The sequence below is a fragment of the Anolis sagrei genome, chromosome 4 (assembly GCF_037176765.1).
Source record: "Anolis sagrei isolate rAnoSag1 chromosome 4, rAnoSag1.mat, whole genome shotgun sequence".
NCBI classification, from domain to species: Eukaryota; Metazoa; Chordata; class Lepidosauria; order Squamata; family Dactyloidae; genus Anolis; species Anolis sagrei.
Genome location: NC_090024.1, coordinates 185,953,689 through 185,978,249, shown reverse-complemented (window position 1 = coordinate 185,978,249; position 24,561 = coordinate 185,953,689). Strand labels below are relative to the sequence as shown.

Here is a 24,561-nt window from a genome sequence, read left to right as displayed (position 1 = left end):
GTCCACTGGTGCCCTTAGGAGGTTTTCTAAATTACATACTGGACCTTCTGATAAAAAACATTTCTCACCCCAAGTGTATGTAAAGCTTGCTCCTCTGTTCATTCAGTTCTCTTACCTGATATAGTCCTTCTGAAATGCAATTTCTTTAGAAGAAAAGAACAGTGAGGCCTAGCTTTTTCCATTTCTTCAGTTCTTCCTTTAAAAGAATTAGGAAAAATGTTCTTTTTGGTTCCAGAACTCCTTGTAGATACCAACATCTATGGATGTGCAATTCCTCTTGTATACAATGCTGTGGTGCTGGTATCCCTTATATAAAATGGCAAAACCGTTTGCTCTCTCTATATATTGATACAGAACACCTAGATGTGGAAGGCCCCCTAAGATAATCCTTATGGAATCCCAAAATTTGAACATGTATACTTAGGCTGGAAGCTTACCATAAAATTGCACTGGAGAACCTATTAAGGCCCACAGCACTCCCAGAGGAATAGCTGTTTGCATAATATGAAACCATGTATCTGTGGATAAATGGAGTCATACTCTATGTTTCACTGCTTGTTAATGGCTACAGTAGAAATAAATATACTTACAAGCTTGGACAATATGAATGGCAGTGTGCCAAATATTTGAGGGTACACATGTTTTCACATACTGATGGCCACCAATTCATTAGCTGCCATGGCTGGAAGATGAGACAAATGTGATGTTACTTAATCTGGCATCCTCCTGATATTATGCATTGCAGTTTCTACCATGCTATGTTTGCTGGAACTGATAGCAATTGTTGCCCTCAACATGGGGATCAAATTGGGATCTGTTCATAAACTCATAAGGAAGATGGCATTGGCTAGTCTTCCTCATGCCATGGAGACTCTATGTTGTAAACAATGAAGTGATATAGGAGAGAGGGTGAATACTGCTTTTCTCTTCAAGTAAATACTGTAATTTTCTCAATTTTGACTCAAATAACCTTAGTCATCCTTTATGCCTTGTGAACTTCTTGCAAGTCACCCATCCCAAATGAGCCTTTATATCCTGGTCTATAGCCAGCGGGTTTTCTAGTAGCCAAAGAAGAAGAGCCAAGGATTGAGAGCCCTGTTCAGTCTGGGCCTCTTTCTCTGGATTGCTGCAGCTACGTAGACCTTATATGGCTTACTACCATCTGGTGTTGTGGTATCCCTTGTGGCCTCCCAGCCACGTGCCTTCTTGCAGTTTCTTATTTGGATTGTTTCCTGAGGTTTATGTCAGGCCGGAAAGAACAGGAAGTGATAGAGGAAAGTGAAATTAAATCAGGGCTTCTCAGAGGGGAACAAGGAGCTAGAAAAATCAAAGGATGCTGCAAATTTCACCTTTCCTCTTCAACAGCCTCTCTTCAGTCTAGAATGTGGATAGCATGGTGAAAAGACTGAATGGTTAAACACCCAGGGACTTGTACTTTATGAACAAGGTTTACTTCTCTATTTGAGGGAATCAACTTGGAATACCTGTTACTTTGGTGATTAGTAGATCAAGTGAAAGAGGTTGCAATAGGAAATGGTGAGCTCTTCTTTTGTAAAGATTTATAAGCATCTCTAAGTATTTGGCTGTATCTGAGCAACCTATTTGTTCCTGTGCTCAACTTGGACTGAGCATCCCTTTGGGTGTGTATGACTGGGACAAAAATCTTGTGTAGCTGATTTTCTGTATTTCAGTAGATTTATCTCTGCTCACTTTAAACCCTAGAGAAAGCGTACTTAAAAGTCTTATCTTAATGGCTTATGCCTCTCTAGGGGTAGACTTAGGTATAGACTATTTTCCATAGGAACATAGAGAAGATGACTGGGGAGATGCTGGCAATATTTATTCTCCAACATCTGCAAGAAGAGACATAAAGAAAGGAATTGATTCCCTTCCTGCATCATGCTGGTCCTCACACTGCATTCCAACAAGTCAGTAAATATAGGTTCTGTGTCAGTGATCTTGGATAAAAACTGTGGTCCCCTCATGCAGTGAACAGACCTCCACTCTAAGGAAATGCATTTGCTTTTTGTAGGAACAGCCCAAACATAAGAACAACCCATGATTGCTTGAAATCATGGCACTTTCCAGGCTTTTGAGGAGACATGCACTCAAAAGGGCTGTACTGCAGAATTCCTGGGAAGTAAACTTTCTCTCATAAGAACAATTCACTGAAGAGGTTTTTTGTCTTGAAACAGTTATACTTTGTAAAAAAACAAAACAAAACAGAGGTATAATATTTAAAAAACAAATATCTATTTCTATAAGCACTTGTGCTAAGTAGGCAACATGCCAATTCTTCAAACATTATCAGCAGCAGGACTTGGTGAAATATTTGATTGTGGTCACATAATAGAAAGTCAGTTTGACAACATTTGACCGGTCAACTGAAAGGCGTGCCAGTCCTACAATTAAAAGAACAGCTGTCAAACCCCGTTGTAGCATATCTTTGTCTTGAATTAAGGCTATCACTGAGCTATGCCTCCGCTTACCTCCATTCTCAGTCTGTAGCACTCACACACTATATTACACACTTAATACTTATACATGGGCTTGAGGGATTACAATGTAAAGGAGGAAGGTGGTAAAACATTATGAGGCCAATCATATGGGAGAGACCTTTATGCTGAGCTTTAAATGCAAAATTCTCTTACACAAGTGAAATGTGAACTATTGTAGAGCAATCCTTAGCAATCCTTAGCAATCCTTAGCAATGCACCGGGATTGTGGCGCAGCTGGCTGAGTGTCAGCTGCATTAAGATCACTCTGACCAAAAGGTCATGAGTTCGAAGCCAGCCCGGGCTGGAGTGGGTGTCCAGCCATTGTGTAGCCCGTTGTCGACCTTTGCAACCCGAAAGACAGTTGCATCTGTCAAGTAGGAAAATAAGGGACCACCTTGTGTGGGAGGCTAAATTTAACTAATTTATGAGGCCATAAAGAAAGAAGACTCCGGGGAATGTGGAATGCGGAAGAACTTCATCGGTGTCGTTGATGGACGATGAAAAGCAGCAGCTCCCCTGGCGGCCAGAAAAAAAAGTTAAATAGCCTTTGTCTGTTAAATGTTGTTTGTCAAACTGGCATTGAATGTTTGCCATATATGTGTTTACTGTAATCCGCCCTGAGTCCCCTGCGGGGTGAGAAGGGCGGAATATAAGAACTGTAAATAAATAAATAAATAAATAAATAAATAAATAAATAGGGTGAAAGGAAATTACTAAAATAAATGTGTAGTGAAAGAGTAAATGGTAACATGAAGGAAATACATAACATCAATTTTCAAATAGTTGAAGTGCAAAATGCTGGAATACACCTGAAATAAATTGTTAGAAATGGCTGGGACCAGGTTTTTGACTGGAGATTAAAAGGAAAAAATTGTTTGACAGAGAAAAAGACTGCAGTGGGATCTTGCCTTGAGTGAAAGTGTGATGTAATTTCACTGAATAAATAAATAAATATTTTAAAGTGATTGGGCTCTTCTTCTATGGAGATCTATAAGAAAAGCTACGTGTCAGAGAATTTGTAATTTAAGGTGGGTGAAGTTCAGCTTATGGATGGCCTGTGGCCTTTTGCATACTTTTGTGGGCCCTCCAATCCTTCTGGGAAAAAAAGATTGAAAATTCAAATTCCAGTCCTTGTGGTCTCCAAAAATGGTGATTTTTTTCTATTAAAACCAATTACCTTTCTGTTTGTTTCAATCTAAATGAGGGTTTCTTTAACTAGAAGATATTTTAATTTTGGTTAATCATTTTCTTTTTCATATAGGGAGCTGCTACAATCAAAACTAGGACTTGAGAGGTGGAATATTGACCTTCAGGTCTTACTCATCCTTATTATAGTTGCATTATGTATTGCAAATTCAACAGTTTGATTTTCATCTTACTTTTCTAAACCTTATAACCTGACATCTAAATTCTTTGTTGCTCAATATAGGTAGGTGTGTCAAGGCTTGGAAACCCACTGGTTATTTGTTGCTTTTGCTTATCAGAAAACTTGGTCCACTTCTCTGGCCATCTTCATAGCTGCTAACATTTGATTCATTTATGAGAATCAACTCATTTAAGATATGAGATGATACATAAAGTTGTGAGATAGTGAAGTCTGCTGCAACAGTACTGCTATCATGTTTGGTTTTAATTAAGATAGATACAAATGAGATGATTAGGAGAATACAAGAAATATTAGGATAAATATCTTGTAGAGGGGTATATAATTATAAAACATATTGATTCCTTATGTGATGGATTTATTCCTTTTGTGATGGATGCCAAAGGTTTTCATATGTAGATGAAATGATTTGTTCAGTTTTACACTGTGAGAAGGATGAAACGAGGAAAAAGTATAGAACCAAGTTAAACTTTCTGCGTATTGGCAAATAGTATTAATAACAGACATTTATGTAAGGAAGAAGATAGATGAATCTTTCTAATTTAGTGCAAAGCCGGGCAAAGTGTAGTCTGGAGGCCTTACGCAAGTCAAAACTCCCAGAGTAATCTTTTTGAAGTGTGGGCCAATTTCTGAGTGTTTTTTTTGTCCCTAAACTGTCCCAAATGTGTCAAAACCGCAACAGTTTATTTCCCCTATCCCTTCAAAGTCCCTCAAGCCTTTTCAAAACACAAAATTCACAAAACCTCTTTACACACGGGTGAAGCTCACCAAGTAGGCATAGAGTGGGGAAATGGCCATTGCCCCATGCACAGTTGCCTACCACTGATTTAGGGCTTTCTAAGATGACCCTGGAATATTCTAGGTTAGTGGTTTATGTATCCATTCTAATCAGATTTTTGTGTGGGATTGTATAGAGATGAGGGGCATCTTGTCACAAGCAGCTCCCTGGCATATCTGGCATCATCCTCTTTTCCAAAGGGCTTTCTTGCCTGAAGGGCTCAAGAGGTTTCTGCTCTTCGAGCAAGGAGTGAGCAGCAACTTTGTGAATCCATAGGGACGTGGACTTCCAAAGCCTTCTGTTTCTGCTAGATCTGCATATCAAAAGAACTACCTGAATGGAATGGTGGGTGTAGGTGATCATAAGAGAAAAAAAGAAGTTAAAATAGTTTTGGGTGGTGGTGTATAATAAAAAAGAGAGAAAAGTTACGGTAGCACTACCATAGGGCAGCTCTAGAGTAGGCTTTTGCTGGCACAGATTCTTTGTCCATCTCATCTCTATTTACCATTTAATGCTGAGGGAAAGGGATCATTACTACCAACTAATATTTTCTTAGGGTTAAAAAAGAAAGTATTATCTGCTGTGTCAGACAGACTGTATATACAGAATAAGTGTTCACAGTCATTTACAGATCCACCGCCAAGAGTCTACCTTTGGAAGACAGTCATACTCAGCCATAAGTAATTGCCCATGATAATATACAGTGTTTGTTGGGGTTGGGTTCCAGCTCCTGCCTGCAAACCAAAATCCATGGGTGCATAAGTCCCATTATGTACAGTGGTATATTACAATAGTGTCCCATATAGAAAGGCAAAGAGAAAGTTTGCTTTTTTGTAATATTTTGTAGAAATTATTGTCAAGCCATGAAATATTGACTCTGTGGATATAGAATCTATGGATATAGAGGGCCAGCTGTATCTTTTTTTCAGTTCATCTTGCTTGAATGATGCAGTTGGTACTCCTGGCCATGGGATGTTGAAGTTGCGAAATCTAAGAAGTCAGTCAAATCTGTTGTTCATTGCATCTTGAAAAGATTGCTATCCAGTCCTACATTAAGTGAATAAGTTTTATTATGGCATTGTATTGTACCTTCCATAAATTTATTCACCTGACTTTGTAATAGGGGAAATATTTTATCTATAACTTAAGTTGCTGATAGTTGTTTAAGCTATTGCATGCTTAATATTTGCTGTCCTGAATCTATAGAACTTCAAGCATAGTTAGATCATCAAATCTCAGTCAGTTTTCCAAGAGATTTAAAAAAAACAAAACACCTCCTGGTTCATTGCTTGCCTTTTTTTTTGTTTCTGGAAAGACTATGTCTATGTGATCCCTTCATCTCATCTGTCATGATGTTCTACTGGAAAGGGTGCATTTAGCTATCTCTGTAGGGAGAAATGCCTTTAGGTCCACAGACCTCAGAGTATGTCTGAGCTGTGCTACCTTTTGCAGGTGCGATCTGAACCCATTTCCTTTTCACCATCTGTTCTGTCCTCTCCCCCCTTCCTCCATGTACATGGGTGGATAAAACACATTAGTGCACAGACAAAACAACTATGCAAGAGTTGAGAATAAAGCCTGTTGAGCATAGAGGAGTCATGGAGAATGCCTCCGGCAAACACTCTCCTTCTCAAAATTAGAAGCACATTCGTGAAAGCCTCTGCGTGCCTACAAATTGTTTCCTCCTGTTGAAGTCCACAGCATTCTTTCAAGACTATACATTTTTTTGCCTAACTGGGTGTAGAAACGATTTGCATTTTGAAAATCCTCAGAGCTGCTATGTCATGGCTGTCTCAGAGGGAGAGACACAGCCTGTTCTTCACACAAATACTTACAAGCCACACTATAAAGACTTGTGATTCACTACTCTGAAATCTCCCTGTAACTGAACCTGGATTTAGGCTATGAAATACACCTCTCAAACTTCGGCGCAAAGATTAAAAAAGAGTCACAAGACACTGATTTTTTTTGTCATGTCAGGAGTGACTTGAGAAACTGAGACACTGTTTGATGATTTATGTGTATCAGAATTGATTTATGTTCTCATTTATGTGTATCAGAATTGAAGTCAGCATAAGTCAGCATGCCAGGTAAAGACTGAAATGCAATACAGGTGAATGGATAAAGCACTGAATTAAGAGCTGTGTTTAAGAAACTCATTGTTACATCTTACTTCAGCTTTGTGTCCTTTGGGTGATCTTAACCACATTGCAATTTTTCTTAATTGGCTATGGACAAATAGAGATTATTTGAAATGTTAGCGTGATGAAGAAAAAAGTAACTGCCAAACATGTTGCGTAAAGAATGCATGTTTTCAAACATATGTGCTGGAATGAAATGCTTGTGGCATGTCTGCAATGCTGAGTGAAGGAGAATCTAAAATTCAGTGGTGAATTAATGAGGATCTTATGCTCTGAAAGATTTTGGTTGCTTTGAGGACTGGAGAACAGATCCCAAGATAGGCACAGTGTACATCTTTCTGTGTGTTCTGCTTTGTGATATTTGACTGCTACTTTTATGTGTTGGGAAGGAAAGAAGAAGCAGTTTTCAACAACATTTCCCAGAGCTTCTGTATAAATGTGCATTTTATTCTTACCCAAGATTGATAAATGGGCAGGCTGGCCTGCCATCCAGCTCATTTTTCCTTGTGCTATTTTTAAAAGTTTCAGTCTTCACTTGCACAGGAGCGCTAGTACCCAGCTATTTGTTTAAGTCAGTGGTTCCCAATCTTTGATCCTCCAGGTGTTTTGGACTTCAGCTCCCACAATTCCAAATAGCTGGCTGGGATTTCGGGGAGTTGAAATCCAAAACTGGAGGACCAAAGGTTGGGAAACACTGGTTTAAGTGCTACATGCATAGGACAGATGTAACTGTGAAACTGTGTTATTTTCAACCAGTCTATCATTTCTGCTGCTGATGGACAGCTGACTCTTCCAGATGTGCAGCCATTCTCTTTGAATTTGTAAAGTGTGGTGCCTCTTAAACCTTGTACTTGAAACCACCTTTTTGTCTTTGAAATATAGTAGTTTTGCAAACTTCTGCTTCTGATTGTCAGTAACTTATTCTGAACTTAAGTGTGGTCGTTCTCTCTGTGGACCTTTCATTATGCCTTGGAGGGAAAAGAATTCCAGCCAAGGTTGTGTCTCATCCTCCTTTGACTCATCCTTAGTCCAGGAAGGACCGTGTTCTGCTTGCAGACAGCCTTTCACTATCTTCCCTGGGTGGCTGTGATCTCTGCCAGGTCTCCTGGCTGCTGAAATCACACTGCAAAGCTGGGACTTGGCAAAAGATTTTCATTGGCCTTTTTGGACTATAAATACCTGCAGGAGAGGTTTCCTGAACATTATGAATCTGGAAATGTTATCGGGGGTCTCAGGGGTTCTTCTAGAATAGTTGCTCTGAGCAGTTTGCTTGGTTCTCTGGGACAGATTGAGTGTCCCTTATCAGAGATGCTTGGGACCAGAAATGTTTTGGATTTTCAAAGATTTTGGAGTGTGCATATCTAAGATCTCTCATTATGTACATATATTCAGAGGAAGGTATTCAAAAGTCTGAAATCAAAAACCTTTCTGTTCCCAAACAATTCAGATAATGCTTTAACTATTATTATAAAAAAAGCTGGGGTGGGAGGAGTATTTCAAAAGTACTCAATAAGGTTTACCTTAGGCGTCTATAGAATAAATAAGGTATACAAACCTGCTTCTCTCTGTTACATCCACATTGCTGTTCTGCAGCATTCAACCTGAGATTCTGCCCAGACCACCCCAGGTTTGGACAGATGAAGGCAATAGCTCTATTTCTTGGGAATGGAAAAGAAGCTTCAAGTGCCACTGTATTGACACATTTCTGCAAATAAGGGCTCATAGTCCCTTCTCTAAAGGACAATATTTTCTGCTGGGGGAGATCACACCCAAACTGTAAGCTGAAACTTTTTGGCTTTGCAGGTGAGAGGCACAGCTTATTGCTTTCGCTCCAAGGCAGCAGCCTCTTGCCTGGACTTGTTGCAAGTGAACTTTTATCCTTTTTCAAATAAAGACCTGTTCCTATGTGAAACCCACAAACATGGACCCAGCTCCTGCCACTCTCGCAGTCCTGCCCCTAAGCACTGAAGAGCAACACAATAGTCGCTGCATGACTTCATCTTGCCTCCGTCTTTTTCTTGATGATATTCAGGCACTTGAAGCATCTGTCAGAAATGCTGTTTATTGCTTTTGCTTCTGTCATATTTTAAAATGTCTTTGCTATCTTTCTGCAGCCAGTGTAAGTATTTGGGAAATTTTCTATGGAGTCAGTGTAAGCTGGAAGAAGATCCTCAACATAGCAACTGTTGTCTGTTGACTGAAGCCAAGGACTCAGTCTGAGGAAGCAGACAACTACTGCTGGCTCTTTTTCTGGTATATGACATCTGTATTTAGATCACTGCCAAATTCAGAACATGGCTTGTAGGCATTCTTTTGCAAATGTAGCATATTTTGTATCTGTGGTCATCATCAAGTTCTAACTCAGTGGTTCTCAAACTGTGGGTCCCCAGATGTTTTGGCCTTCAACTCCCAAAAATCTTAACAGCTGGTAAACTGGCTGGGATTTCTGGGAGTTGTAGGCCAAAACACCTGGGGACCCACAGGTTGAGAACCACTGGTTCTACTGGTTAGATGAAAGGCTTGAAACAGTTTTAAAACAAGAAATGTAACCAGAAAGTTTTTAATAGATTTCTGAAATTTCAGAAATGATATTTTGTTGATTGTGAAGTCTATGTTCCATCAGTTGGCATTCGAAAATATGCAGGCAGGCGACACACCAAAACCTTTAATCTATCCATAAATTGCTGTCAATATACCTACCTTTTATTCTATGGCGGTGGGTATTGAGAAATTTGCATCTCTTTCAGGCCTGTATAGTAATGCCAACTTAAGTATTTTTAAAACTCTTTTTCCTCATATTTCACAAGGAAATCTTGCATGACACATGGTTTTTGTGTCTGGCCATGATGTGAGTTGGGAACAGTTTGTGCTGTGGTCTGGTGGTTTGTCCATCTAAATCTTCTGACAGGCCAGAAGAATGGTAACAAATACACACTATCTATTGTGATCCTATTTGTGTCTTTTAACAGTTCTAAGTACAAAGCTAGAACTCCCAACATGACATTTTCTAACATCACATGATTTCTGTATAAGAACTACACATGTTGCTATAACCGCTTCAAATAATGTGCATGCAAACATTGCCCCTCTCATTTGCTCCAGCTATGTATGTAGTTGCTTATTGTGTTCTCAAAGTACTGTAAGAAATGAGACTTGACTTTGTCAAGATTGCCAAAATGTTAAGAACCCTATCGACTATAATGAATATTTTCTGTAGCCTACATTTGAATGATAGCTTGGCATTGGCAATACTTTTAAAAAAGAGGAATTATAATCTCTCAAGAAATAGGAACTTATCTCCAAATTAATGGCAAATATTGCTAGCCTGATCCTTTCTGGTTTATCTTTGGCACTAGTGAATTAGAAGGAATGGTTTTTTTAAAAAAGTTTACCTACTTGCATTTTAAGAGGTGCTTCTCTTACCTTTCTGCTTTTCTTTCAGCTAATTAATTTTTTCGACTAAGTTAAGCAATAAACAGTTTTCAAAAGGGAAAGCTGGACTTTAAAGATTTCTGGGACTAGAGCGGGTCATGGATTCTGGGATTTATAACCTAAGAAAGGTACTGTTCATAGCAACTGAAAGAGAGGAAATCTGTGTTCATATTGAACTGAATATTTTATTAGTGTGCACGAATGCATGCACACACATATATGTAAATTCTTTAATTTCGGTCAAAGTACAGCTGAGAAACTTGATGGCCCTAATAATAAAACATATGATAGAAGCGGCCCAAGCAATAATAGCCTTGGACTGAAAAGAACAGAAAAATGGGAATTTAAAAATGATTTGAATATTTAGCAGTTTGTGTGCTCCAGAATTACATTTTTGAAAGGAGGTTGAAATACACAACAGGCAGCTGTAAAAAGAGCTTTGAAATGGGGAACTCTGATAGCTAGAGTAAAAGGAAAAAGGAAATATAAAGAACTAAATCATATTCTCTTCATGATTGAGAATTTCAAATGATCATTTCAGTACTCAAACTGAAGTTACCACTGTTCCCAGTGGTTGGAGGTGAGGGGGGTAGGGGAACTGTTAGACACAAGAGGTTGATAAGTGTGGAAGTGGGGTTGGTAAGGTTAATGTAAATAAGATAGATAATATAATTTAAATGGGGAAGGCAGCCTTTTTGGCTGTGTTTTGCTTCCTTGTGCTGAAAATAAAACTGACTTTGGGAGACTTCTGCAATTCACAGAATGCAAACAAAAAAGTAGGGTAATTTTTGATTCTTAAGTTTTCGGTACAGGCTATACTCACGTGTCAGATATCACCTCATAAGTACAAATTTAACAAATTTGACACGACTTACGATGACTAACGAAAAAATGCACACCCCTAGTAGGAACCCTTGATAAAATAAGTTTTGCACACCTTTAAGTTTGGAATGTTTCTTTTTTGAATGTTCATGTATCACAAGTAGCATAAGAGAAATATTTTGAAATATACTATATCTGTAAGTGTTGCATATTTATTTTTAAACAGTGCAGGTGAGCTAACTCAGTGCTAGAATATGTTTGAGCAGATTTTGTTTGGGCAGACAAATGGTACACTTAGAGGAAAACATCACTTCCTTTCCTTTGGATTCTCACCTTGCCACACATATTTGAGGGATAGCTGTACACAGCAAACAGACTTGTTCCAACCTAATGGGTTTCTGAGGCATATTTTTTCACCCTTTTATCCATTAAATTTTTTTCTCATGGTTGGTTAGACTTGCTGATCTGACTAGCCATACTGATACACCAGGAAAGTCAGTTTCCTTTATTGTGCCTCATACAAAGGCCTTAATTAACAAGCAGGTCTGCTGATCAAATGTGATAGAGTTGATGTAAGCTGTTAAAAACAGGATTTGATAGCTGGGGGCTCAGCCCTCTGGCATGCTGTTCCAGCTTGGAGGGGGTGCTCCTTTGAACCCTATCAAGTTTGATCAGCAGACCCGCTTGTTATTTAAGTTGAGGCCTCTGTATCAGGCATACTAAATGAAGGTGATCTGCCTTGTGTGTAGGAAAAATGGGATTACCTTGCTATATCTTTATCAGTTTACTCGCTCAAATTGTAAATGGGTCTTCTATCTGTCTCCTCTGATCTTAACACTAATCCATATCTTCAACCTTACTTTGTGTTGTTTAGAAACGAAGACTTCCACATTTCTTGGCAATCTTTCAGTTGGATGGTTGGTAAGGGACTCTTTGCCTTCCATGCAGAATACTATGCAGAAGGGATCCAATAATAGTGGCCTTGTCCTCTTGCATTGTTTTAGCTAAAATTACCCACATTCCCATGAACTCATGACAGCTGTGCTACACCTGGTTATTGTTAACTGTTGCTGATAAAAGATTTTGTAAGCATGGGATGATTAAAATCAAAGGAATGTGACTCTAGAGACGTGTTGTTAGTCTGCTTCTTAAGAGGAGAGGTTTGTGTACATTTTTGTGGATGGGATGATTGAGAATTTCCAACCAGTGAGTATGAAATGTTTTATCTTATTTTTATTGAACATTTCAATTTTATTTTTACTTAATGAGCCTGTAAGCATTACTGTGTTATTATCCTGGTGGTCTTCCACATGATGCTGTCTTCCCTCTGCATCCTTGAAGATTTGCTTTACAGTTTGCTGTTGTTCAGTATGGCTGTGGTATCAGTTTGAATTTAGTATGATGGAAATGGATTTCAGTGCAATTTATTATTTTGATTTGGCTTTTTAATTTCTAAGCATTTATGCATAGGGATTTCACATGAAAAACTAGTGCATTTCTCTTAGACACTTCAGCATTTTATTTGCAGCCACTTTGACTGGCCCATAAACTTCAACATAAACTGGAACGATTGTGTTTTTCTGTCACCATGAAGAGGTCACAGGCATAGTGAAAGAGCTATGAACACAGCATACAAAAGGTCCTGGAATAAATCCCTGGTATCTCTGGGTATGTCTGTGAAGGAATGATGTCTGAAATTCTTAAGAAGTGTTTACAGTCATTGTAGAATAAACTGGGCTGGATGAAGCAGAGCTGTCAGACTCAGCGCAGGGAAGAAAAGGCTTGGAGTTACTTAAATCAGTTACATAACTTGGGTGTTGATGGTAGACTTCACAGAAATTCTCTTTGCAGGACAAAACTTCAGTAGCAGCATTTGTTTGTTCACTGTCCTTCCAAGAAAAGCTTCAGAACCCTCAGAAGAAATTGGATTGAGAAACATGTTTGGAGAGCTATGCCAATATAGTGTTACCTGCAGAGAGCAAAATTGTGCTATTTGCCAGTCACAAAGCCAGTCTGAGAACTACACAAAATTCAGTATAAAAGACTGAATGAGAAAAAAGAAATAGTGAAGACCACCAGACTTCTATCACAACTGTGCTTTGTAAGCTGAATTGGTAGGTAGGCTGGTGATCTTGGTTGTTTATTGTGCTCCGTAAAATTTAAATGGGAGAATTTAGTGTCTTAGTATTATGTTCTCATAGCAGTAGTTTACCTGTTAAAAACTATTAGTCTCATTTTTATCTGTATATGAAACAATCAGAAGCAATTTGGACGTCAAGTTAAAAGATGCAGTTACCATTACTTGCATGGTTGCACCTCATTGCTAATGTCCTAGTATTTTATGATCCTATAATTCCTGGAAAACTTTTTGTTTTCCAGATTAGACAGTCGGTGTTTACAGTTTCATAAACCAAAATCAGAAAGAGTGGGTAGGACAGGAAGAAACACTCTTCCAGGGCCATGGTATTAGTTAACTACCTTAAATACTGCAGGCACATTTCATCCTATTATCTGATCTCTTCATTAAGGCTTGAAAGGATGAGATGTTAACAGAGAGAAACTGTGTTTCGTAATCACTGTTGACTGTTTTGAAATGGTAGCACCTAGCAAGAGCAGACTGACATCATTAAGGAAAAGGTTTCCCTTTGACATTAAGTCCAGTTGCGTCCAACTCTGGGGGTTTGTGCTCATTTCTGTAGACACCTCCAAGGTCATGTGGCCGGCATGATTGCGTGGAGTGCCGTTACCTTCCACCGGAGCAGCACCTATTGATCTACTCACATTTGCATGTTTTCGAACTGCTAGGTTGGCAGGAGCTGGGGCTAACAGCAGGAGTTCACACTGCTCTCCGGATTTGAACCTGCAACCGTTCAGTTAGCAAGTTCAGCAGCTCAGCAGTTTAACCCACTGTGCCACTGGGGGCTCCATCATCGGAACCTACATAAACCTCAGGGAAGAGGTGATATGAAATCAGGAATGAAATTAAGAATACACAACATTTTCAAAAATACATTTAATGGTTCCCAATCTTTCATAAAACTCACCAATTATTTTTCCCTTGTGCAAATAGTTTGTTTATTTCTGCAAATTCAGACACTTCCATTATCCAATTGTCCTATACAAGAATTTGCACATTTTTCAGTTTGTTCGTTTAGTATCTTGTTACAATGATCACGTGTTGTATGTCTCTCTTGTATTGCTTTTCTGTTTGTCCACAGCAACGATTCTATGTGTTGTCAAAGGCTTTCAGGGCCGGAATCACTGGGTTGCTGTGAGTTTTATATGGCAAGGGAATGCCTGCCATAGATGTGGGTGAAACATAAGGAGACAATGCTTCTGGAACATGACCATACCGCCCAGAAAACACACAGCAACCTAACAGCAATTCTGGTTTTGATTGGGAGTATTTCTTAAACATTCTTCAAATCTAACAATGTATCTGTTTCCTTTTTTCCCTTTGTCACAAGTCCACCACATATGATAAAATGTCTTCTCTTGCTGTTTACATTTCCAACAAACATTAGTAATTCTTTTATACATTGTGTAGTCAAACACCAACAACACATCCTTTTTGCAAAAGTTCTCCCTAAGATCACCAATGTTCAGAGTAAATTTTAGTCCATTCAACTAAACTGTCTTCCTTTGATCCATCTAATATTTTAATACATATTTTGTGCCCTTTTAATATACTATCTTTAACTTGTTTTGATTGAAAACCACATTAGTTTAATCTAATTTCACATCTCACAAGCCTGATCGTCCTCTTTCCTTAGCATTTTGGAGGACTTTATATTTCACTATTGATTTCTTCCCTTGCCATATAAAATTTGACAAATCCTTCTGTCACTTTTTGAATCTCACGTTGCTGGTCAAAATTGGTATCATTTAGAATAAAAATACAATGTTTTCACCAAAAACACTCATTTTTACTGCTGAACTTCTTACTGACAAATTTATCCCGTCTCTGCAAGTCTTTTTTTATCATTATTATTTCATTCCAGGTCTTAAGAGAATTCTCTTGAAATATTGTACAGTTTTTGTTTAACACTGTAATACTTAAATATTTCATATTTTCCCATCTTAAAAGTCAGATTCCTCCATTAATTTCACTTTACCTTCCTTTCTCATACTCTTGGGAAACATCATCTTTTGTGTATTAATTTTAATACACATCTCAACGATCTTCTAAAATTTTAGGAGCACATCCATGCTCCTATCTACAGAGTTTTCAAACACAAGGACCCTTCTACACATGTGAATAGAATCCCACATTTTTTGCTTTGAACTGGAATGTATAGCAGTGTGGACTTAGATAACCCAGATCAAAGCAGATATTGTGGGATTTTCTGCCTTGATATTCTGGGTTATATGGCTGTGTGGAACGGCTCAGTGTCATCTGCAAAGGCTCTCAAGTTAAGTCTTAAAAAAAATATCCAGCCCTTTAATCCTCTCTTCTTGTCTCTGTTTAACACATCAGGAGCCAAAATAAGCCACACAGGAGAGAGGGGATAACTTTGCCTTGTACTCTTGTATTTCACGTTGATTTGTTAATTTTCCATTGACCAGAATATGTGCTGTTTGTGTAATGGACATGCTTCTAAATTATTTTATGTTAGTGGCGTTTTTACAATAGGATTGTTTCTTTAATTACTCTTAATTCTGTGGCATGTGTGTCAGGTTCTGATTTATATTTTGTTTTAATCTATATTGTGAGTTGCCTGGGGTCCTGTACTGAGAGAAAAGTGAGCTATAAATAAAATAGTAAATATATCCTGAGACAGGTGTAGGAGTTTCCAGAAGGAAGAAGGTATAGACCAGTACTTCTCAGGCTATTTTATGTGGGCGATTGGCATTTGTTTTCCCCAGTATGCCAGGGATTGGTATCATATGCATGCCAATTGGCTACAGTTGTTCCTTCCTTCCCTGGGAGTTTTCCAAAGAGTGCAGCAGATGGCTCAGGGACTGGCACTGGACCAAGGGCCACCATTTTGAGAAATACTGGTTTGGATCATGATTCAGTCTGTGTCTGCTACTGTTTGTGTTCTCCTGCACACACTTTATAGCAGCCTAGAGCAGAGCTTTCCAAACTGTGTCATGACACATTAATGTGTCGGCTGCAGTGCATCAGTGTGTCACACAAACATAATGAGAAATGACAACTATCTTGAAAATGTATGCTATTATCCTATGTGTGTGTGTAAGATATGTTCTGCCCCTATACATTTTGCTATTATAATTTATGTAGTGTCTGTATCACTTTTAAGGAGTTGGTTTAACATTCAGTTTTCTAATAAAACTGAATTAATGTGTTGTGAAATGATGCCTGTCTAAAGTGTGTCACCAACATGAAATATTTGGAAAACTCTGGTCTAGAGCTTTGCGTGATTGATGAGGTCAGCTTTTGCTTGTTGTCGTACCTTTCTCCTTTAATTAACAGAGCCTTTTTTTAAGTTCAACTATTTATTTATCATATCAGAATCGAACCAAGGGTACTGTTCTAAAATGTTACAACCAGAAGCATTAAGCGAACCAAGGGTACAGTTGTAATGTTTTGAAATGCTACAACCAGAAGCATTTCAATGGTGAACATGCATAGGACAGAACTGTAGTCATCCTTTTTGCTCAGGTGCCTGCATTATTTTTTTCTGGTAACTTTATGTAACAGAAAATAAACTTGACTTCAATACAACAGTCATATCTACAGGGGATACATTTGTGTACTTCATGTGGATATGCCAAACCATGGATAACAGCTTATTGAAAATAAGGACATCTGACACAGGTCTATCATAGGGTCATGCTAGAGGACATAGCAAATGTATAGAGAGGGCATATTTTGTCAGACATGGAGAAATGACACCGTAGATACTGGTTTCCCCAGATAGGGAGTCATGTTGCACTTCATAATCCCTCTGAGGATCCCTCTGTTTAGAAAGGAAATAGTATAATAGAAATTGTGCTGCTACTTTTGTTGTTAATAAAAAACATGAATAAGTACAGGGACATGACTGTATCTTATGGGAAGACCTCTATACAACTTAAGTTTCAAGTAAAGGAAGAGCAAAAGATTTGTCTAAATCAGTGGTTTCCAACCTTTGGGCCTCCAGGTATTTTGGACTTCAACTCCCAGAAATCCCAGCCAATTTACCAGCAGTTAGGAACTGTGGGAACTGAAGACCAAAACACCTGGAGGCCCAATACTTTGCTATGGGACCATTAAGTTAACATAGTTATAGTCCTATAATCCCATTTTAATTGCCATGGCTGTATTCTGTGAATTCCTGAAGTTTTGTAATTTGTAAATCCATATCTCCAAATCTCAGGTTTCCCTAGGATGTTGCCATAGCAGTTAAAGTGTTGTAGTTGTGTTGTGTCAAAGGGCTACATGAAGTGAAGCAAAATACAGCAAAACTATTGATCTAGATGCCTTCAAAGAAGGGCACAATCTCTCTGCTTTGTATGTATTTAAAAATGTCTGCTTGAAAACCCCGTACTATTACTTTCTGTCTTGGTTTTTGCTATTGTTCTGTAAGAGATTGGATTAATCTCTAATAGACTTTGTCTTAAACTCCTGACATGTTTTTGTTAGTGCTCTCCTTCCAGGAAATTGAAATTTTAGTCTAGAAAGAGGCTAGGCGTCATAAGCTTGAGTTTTGATATCTGTTGTAAATGCTATAAGCAATTCAAGCAGGCTCTTTCCTCTCAGCCCCAAACTGGTCTGTCAGTAGTCCTTTCACCTGCCATTCAAAGGTGGGTGGGATACAGGGAATGAAAGATAATGACAAATATGCTTTACATGCAGAAGTCCCAAGGTTTAATTCTTGGCAAACCCCTATTTAAAAAATCCTGGCTTGTAGTTCTGAGAAGGAACCCAAGTAGGTAATACTGATGAGCTATTTATCTTCAAGGGAATTGTTTTTCTTTTTCTACTTTCACCCTGATTGTGTGCTTTCTCTGAGCATTGAACTTTTTTTCACCTGATGGGAGGGTAGGACAAATTATGATGTATATTGTGGCATAAGGATAATTTGATGCCGATTAGTCTGTGTTCTTTTGAACGTAATACTTCAAAGCAGTTGTAGGGAAAAAAATTCCTAATTGGAATTACTTAATTTAACTAGGTCGTATGTCTGTGTATTTGTGTGTTTAGCATTTGGCATCAGGAATATTTTACCTGACTGAAGTCCTTCTGCAGCTCTTTATAATATCACATTTGTCGCTGTGTAAGTGCAGTGAGGCCAAAGAGGTATGTGTGTGTATGTTTGCCATCATGTAACTGATTTAACATTACTATAGTACAACGCCACTATAGTTTCACTTATCCATGCTCCAGAGGACCCCCCCCCCCCCCCCGGGAAGTGGTGATTCTGCAATACTGATTATGCCTGGGCTTCTATCCCAAATACATAGGGTTCACTATTTTTCACAGGAAATTGTATTGAGCAATTGTTTGGATGGCATTCCATTGAACAGTTGTTGATCTAGTTCCTCTCAGTCAGCCGCGCCAACCCATTTTTTGCAGTTACAACTGCCCATAGCACTTGCTCATTCCTGGTTTGAATGCCTAGGTTCTATCAATCAGAGCAGAGCTTTTGCAAAAATCCTCCACTTTCTTTCTTTTCTGAATAGAGTGAACAAACTGTCAACAGCAGAATCTAGTAAACTAATTTAGCCGCTGCCACCGTTGCCCATTAGAGGCAGTCCCTAAGTTACTCTGTAGGGTTGTTCTTAAGTTGAATTTGTTGTAAGTTGGATCAGGTACATTTTTAAGTTTAACTCCAACAAAAAATATATATATTTAGCTTGGATAGCATAGGAAAAGGTGAACTCCTTTGTGGTGTTTGTTTTTCTGTCTGTGCACCTGTTCAGAAGATTTCACCTCACTTTCTGTCCCTGTGATAATTAGATTTGGAAAAAAATTGGCTTGTTGTGTAAACAAGAATGGGCGAGAAACCTTTATTTGAAACACCTTTTCATTATTTTAACTCTTTTAGGAGTGATTTACCCTTCCTAGGGGTAGATTTCTCTCACTTTCTGTTGTCTCACACCCAAGATAGGCTACATCCACAGCATTCCCCACATCTACCAAGCTTGTAAATCTATTGAAAAAATAAATAATATTACTTTTTGAGAAATTCATGTTGATTTTTTAGTAATCATGGCATTCCTTTCTAAGTGGTTGCAGATTGCCTCCTTAATGATCTGCTTCAAAATCTATACTGGTATTGATGTCAGGCTGACTGGATGGTAATTGTTTGGGTCCACTTTTTTCTCTTCTTGAAGATAGGGACAACACTTGCTCTCCTCCAGTCTGCTGGTATTTCTCCTGTTCTCCAAGAATTCTCAAAGATTATTGCCAGTGGGTTCTGAAATGACTTCTGCTAGTTCCCGCAATACTCTTGGATGTTGTTCATCTGGCCCTGGAGACTTAAATCCATTTAGAGTTGTTTGTAAGTCAGGTGCTTGTAACTCGAGGACTGTCTGTAGTTTAATTGCCCTCCTCCTCTTTGTTCAGTGGTGAGGTCTGTACTCAAAAAAAGAGTGCAAGCAGCCAGAGGGGATCCTGGCATACAGATATTTTTTTGCGTAGTGGGGTTCTAAAGATCTGGAGCCTGTGCAGTTTGTTAGTTTAATCTTATGGTCTCAATGGGATGTTGAAGCTCAGTTTTGCTTTCTGCAAGGACTTTCATAGGGAGGTGTTGGTGTGAGAACAAACATGCCTCTCTCTCTCTCTCTCTCTCTCTCTCTCTCTCTTTCTTCCTCCCTCCCTCCTCCTCCTCCCCTCCTCTTCCTCCCTGCAATCTTGCTTTGATTGATGTTCACCAAAAGCAACTTTGCCACCAGAGCTATTCATGAGGCTCCTTGAGCCAGAGCCACCCACTTACAACCTCACTGTGTTCTTAGTGTCTCCTACGATTTTATACTGCAAACACATCTTTACACACATTTGCCTCCTCTTGAACTTCCTGGCATAACTTGTGCCTCTTGAATGTTCCCTGGCAGCGTGATCCCTGGGCACCCCCTCACAGTTCTGGGTCTGTTTGCATGCATGCGGAGGAGAGCAATCCAGCAAGAGCCGATGAATAAGAGAGTGTTGGAAGCCATGTGCGGACAGCAGCAGCAGCTCCCCCTCCTTTCATCCCTCCCCTTTTCTTTGGCTAGCTGCTGTGGTTCTGATCTCCTTATTTGGTGACATGATTCCCAAAGAAGGGGTGGGGTGGGTGAAAGGGAAGGGGGAGCAAAAGAGGCTGCGTGACATCACAGGGCTCAGGGAGCAGCAGACAAGAAGTTACTCCTTTTTTTAAAAAAAACCCAACACCCTTGAGCCAGCTTGTTGTCGACAGTTTCTTTAAAAGGAGATGTGTGTACTGGAGACCTTTGTTGTGCTCTGTTTGGGAAGCCTCTCTGCCGAAGGAGACACCTCTCTGTTCTCAGCTCTGCATGAGCAGCTGGTGGTGGTGCTGCTGCGGAATATGTTGTTGCAAAACACTCAGCTGTTCTGGGGGAGCGATGGGGAGAGAGGGAAAAGGAAATACTGGCAGGCACTCTTTCCAGGCCTGCTTATACAACTTAGCTGCAAAGAAGGATTCGACTCCTGCACACATCAGCAAGGGATGTTTCGAAAACCTACATGGAATACTTGGAGCCACAGAGATGGAACTTCAGCTAGTCCAACTGCCCATCATGCTATCATCTACTGCCAAAGATGGCTGTCTAACCAGTACTTAAAAACTTCCAATGTAGAATAGTCTACCATCTTCTAAGGTAGTCTATTGTTTGTTAATGGGAAGTTCTGTTTTGTTCAAATTGTGTGATATATTTTATTTGGACTATCCAAGTATTGCAAAAATAATAGGTCCAAAATGTTCTCCTATGGCTTGGATCCTAAGAAGCACTCAAGGAAGAATAATTATCTAGTGTTTCTCAATCTACAATCCCTCAAGTTTCCAGAAAATCTATCATGACAGTCACTGGATTTGTGGAGTGGGTTAGTCAGTAGCCGCTGGGATGCTGAAAACTGAGTACAGGCATGACATGGATGTAAACCAAGTTCAGGATTTGAAGCAGTTTCTCCTTGCTCTCTCAGTCCGCTCTATTCAAGAGGTTCTCTTGACTGTCAGGAGATGCTTCTCAGGGCACTTGTCCAATTGCAAAGGAGAGGAGAGATCAGAAAAAGACCCTCTTGTCCTTCCAACACCATTTTCCTAAGTGTTTTCCAATATGTCAATGTGATGGATTCATTTTCAAGAATTTACAAAACAATATATTGATATTAAATTAGAACTTATTTTAACCATTTTAGACTAATTGAATGACAACAACAACAACATTTATTTATTTACATAATTTATATTCTGCCCTTCTCACCCCATAAGGGACTCAGGGTGGATTACAATGCACATATATATGGCAAACATTCAATGCCATTAGACATACAACATATATAGACAGACACAGAGGCAATTTAACATTCCAGCTTTCCAGCTTCATGAAGGTATGCTCATGATCATTCCTATCAGTTGGGACAGGGAACAACCAATAAAAATACAAAACATTGGTTTAAAATGTTACATTACTTAAAGACACATAAATTAGTCAAAACAATTAACATCAATTTAAAAGAACAAACCAAAGAAATCATATTAAAACAATTAGTTTAAAATTACTAATACTAATTTCACAATTTAAAAATAATCTGGATTGGGCTGCCAGAAGACGGACTAGAACATCTGATTAATTTTTTTAAAAATCTAAAAGTGGTCTTACTTATTTTACATATAGTAGGGGCCATAACCCACTGTTGTCTGTTTTGCTCCATGTGTCCGAAAATTGATAGCGGACTTCTTTCTTAAGATGAATTAGAAACTGGGCACTCACATTTAAAGCAACTTCAGTTGTGAACTTAAATGTGGGGAACCCACCCAGTATGTCCTGTGAATTTTGTGGCAGTCTTCACTGATCTGTGAGTTTGGGGCTAAAACAAGGAATTTAGCCTATCTCAGGAGTGAGAGCCATTGTTTCTACCTGGCCCATTTTGAGGCATGTGAACATTCATGGCATTGTAGTCAATTAGGAATGGTGACAAAAAGTCACTATTAACAGCATAGTGATTCTAGACGTGTGTTCATATGTACATGATTGTTTGCTTACTTGATAGCTCACATCTAAATATGAGAATTAACTCTACTTAAAATACATAAATTTAGAGGTTCTGTGATTATTTTTGCCTCTGGTGCAATTGATCTGTATTGATAATTGCACTGTATATTTTATTCTTTAAGAGAAAGAAATATATAAATGATATAGCCCCATATATGTGGGGTTCTTGACACTATTGTCTAAAATGTAGCCAGTGGGTCTTCATTTTTATTAGGGGTATTTTAAGACTGAATCCCTTGTATTGTTAAGACTGTTAAATTATAATGACATACCAGAGACATTATTTTATTGCTTTCCAATGATTTGCCTAACACAGGAGTAGGTAAAGTGAGACTAGCATTAGTTTTGTAGCCCTAAACCACACTTTTGCTAGCTAGAAAAGGGATGCTTCTCCTGGAAGCCTCCAAGAGTGGGGACTCACCTTTTCATTATGTTGTAAGACTGTCTTGTATTGTCTAAAATTAAAATGTGCTGTATAAATATTTCAAAATATTTTCTGAAATTTGGTGGCAGAGTTATAGGTAGTCCATAATTTACAAGCAAGATAGGTTCTGTAGGTTTGTTTTTAAGTTGAATTTCTATGTAAGTCAGAACAGGTACATTTTTAAGTGTAAGTCCAGCCATATAGAGGGAGGGAGGGAGGGAGGGAGGGACACCAAGTTTTGGATAGCGTAGAGAAGGATTAACACCCCCGTGGTGTTTGTTTGGCTATCTGTGCCCTGTTCAAAAGACTTCATCTCACTTTCTATATCTGTGATAACTAAATTTTGCAAAATTTGGCTTGTTGGAAAAACAAGGATTGATGCTAAAGCTTCACCGGAGATGCATTTTCCCCATGACAACTCTTTCAGGAGTGAATTTCTTTTCCTAGAATAAATTTCTCTCCACTTCCTGTTGTTTCAGCTCTGTTCTTAACTATGAGTCATTTGCAAGTCAGATGTTTGTAACTCTGGGACTGCCTGTAGTCGGCTCAATGAGAAGAATAAGGAAGACTCTTACTCATCCAAATAACCATGGCTTTCTCTATCTCAGGAGTTCTCCAACTTTTTCAGACACTGGGACCTATTTGAAGCAAAAGTTTCTCATGGAGGCCCAATAAATGCTTATATATTATATGATATATAGTGTACATATATCAGGCATGGGCAAACTTTTGGTGCATTTTGTTCTAAAATTTGACAGACAGGCTGGGACAGTGGCAGATGTATGGAGAGTGTTTGTGTGAACTAATTGAAAAAAGCATGAACAAAAACCTAAGCACGCTACACATATCTCATTTGTAGTGCAAAAAATGGAAAGAAAGAACAATACAATTTTTAAAATGAAGAACAATTTTAAACAACATAAACTTAACAGTATTTCAGTGGAAAACCCCAGCAACCATCTAGTCCAACCTCCTTCTGTCATGCAGGAAAAGCACAATCAAAGCACCCCCAACAAATGGCCACCCAGCTTTTGTCAAAATGATAATAGTAATAGGAGAAACCCTAGGGGCCATCCAGTCCAACCCCTCCTGTCATGCAGGAAAAGCACAATCAAAGCATCCCCTGCCTTGAGAGTGTGATGAAGTCTCCTTCTTTGGAGATTGAGCCCAGATGGTCATTTGTTGGGAGTGATTATATGTTTCTGGATGTCAGGAAGTTGATCTGAATAGCCCTTGTGGGTCTCTTCCAAATCTATTATTCTGTTTTGAAACAAATTATTACTGTGAATCAGTTCTATTCAAAAGGTTCACCACTGGAAACTTTGTATTAAAGCAAGTCAATACAAAGCTGCAAATATGTTCACACACACCAATATCCTATTTTTATTATTTTGCCTGCCACCAGACAATAGCTGAATTGTAAACAAAGAAAAATATCAAAATTCAGGAAATGTGTTAAAACTTGCTGAACACACAATTGATCTGAGATTGCAAATGATACATATCTGGTGAATAATTTTAATTTCAGTTTGCAGAAAGCATTAAAATAGGGTGTGAATTAGATCCACGGTTTAAATAGTAAATGCCCACTTGTTTCTCCTGAGTGTCCAACAACCAACATTGGGTGTTCATTTGGACACATTACTGTTATTTTTAAAATGCCTTGGGAATCAGGAAGTAGTGTCTAAACAAGCATGAAGGTTAAAGGTTTTACTGAGAAAGATTAGAAACTGTGCTGGGATGAGAACTAATAATTATTGGAAACTGGAAATGGCAAGTAGCTGAAAGTTGTGTAGGTGACAGTATCTAGATCAGTTGTGGACTATTGCACTGAAGGTGGGGGCTAATTTCACCTGCCACACAATCCTGACAGGCTTTTCAAAGCAGAAATGGTGTGACTTCACTTCCAGTTTCATTTGCAG

The 24,561-nt window shown here is 38.7% G+C and overlaps 1 protein-coding gene across 4 annotated transcripts in view; it reads left to right on the top strand.

Moving 5' to 3' along the window:
* Window positions 1–24,561, top strand: part of TEAD3 (TEA domain transcription factor 3) — a 95,446-nt gene that overhangs the window by 28,325 nt on the left and 42,560 nt on the right. Inside the window, exon 1 of one of the 4 annotated variants that reach the window (XM_067467975.1) lies at window positions 20,665–20,820. The exons of the other annotated variants lie outside the window; for them this stretch is intronic. The gene's annotated coding sequence lies outside the window, so the exon portion shown is untranslated. Of the gene's footprint in view, window positions 1–20,664; window positions 20,821–24,561 lie in introns of those variants that run through there. 4 annotated transcript variants of the gene reach the window in all.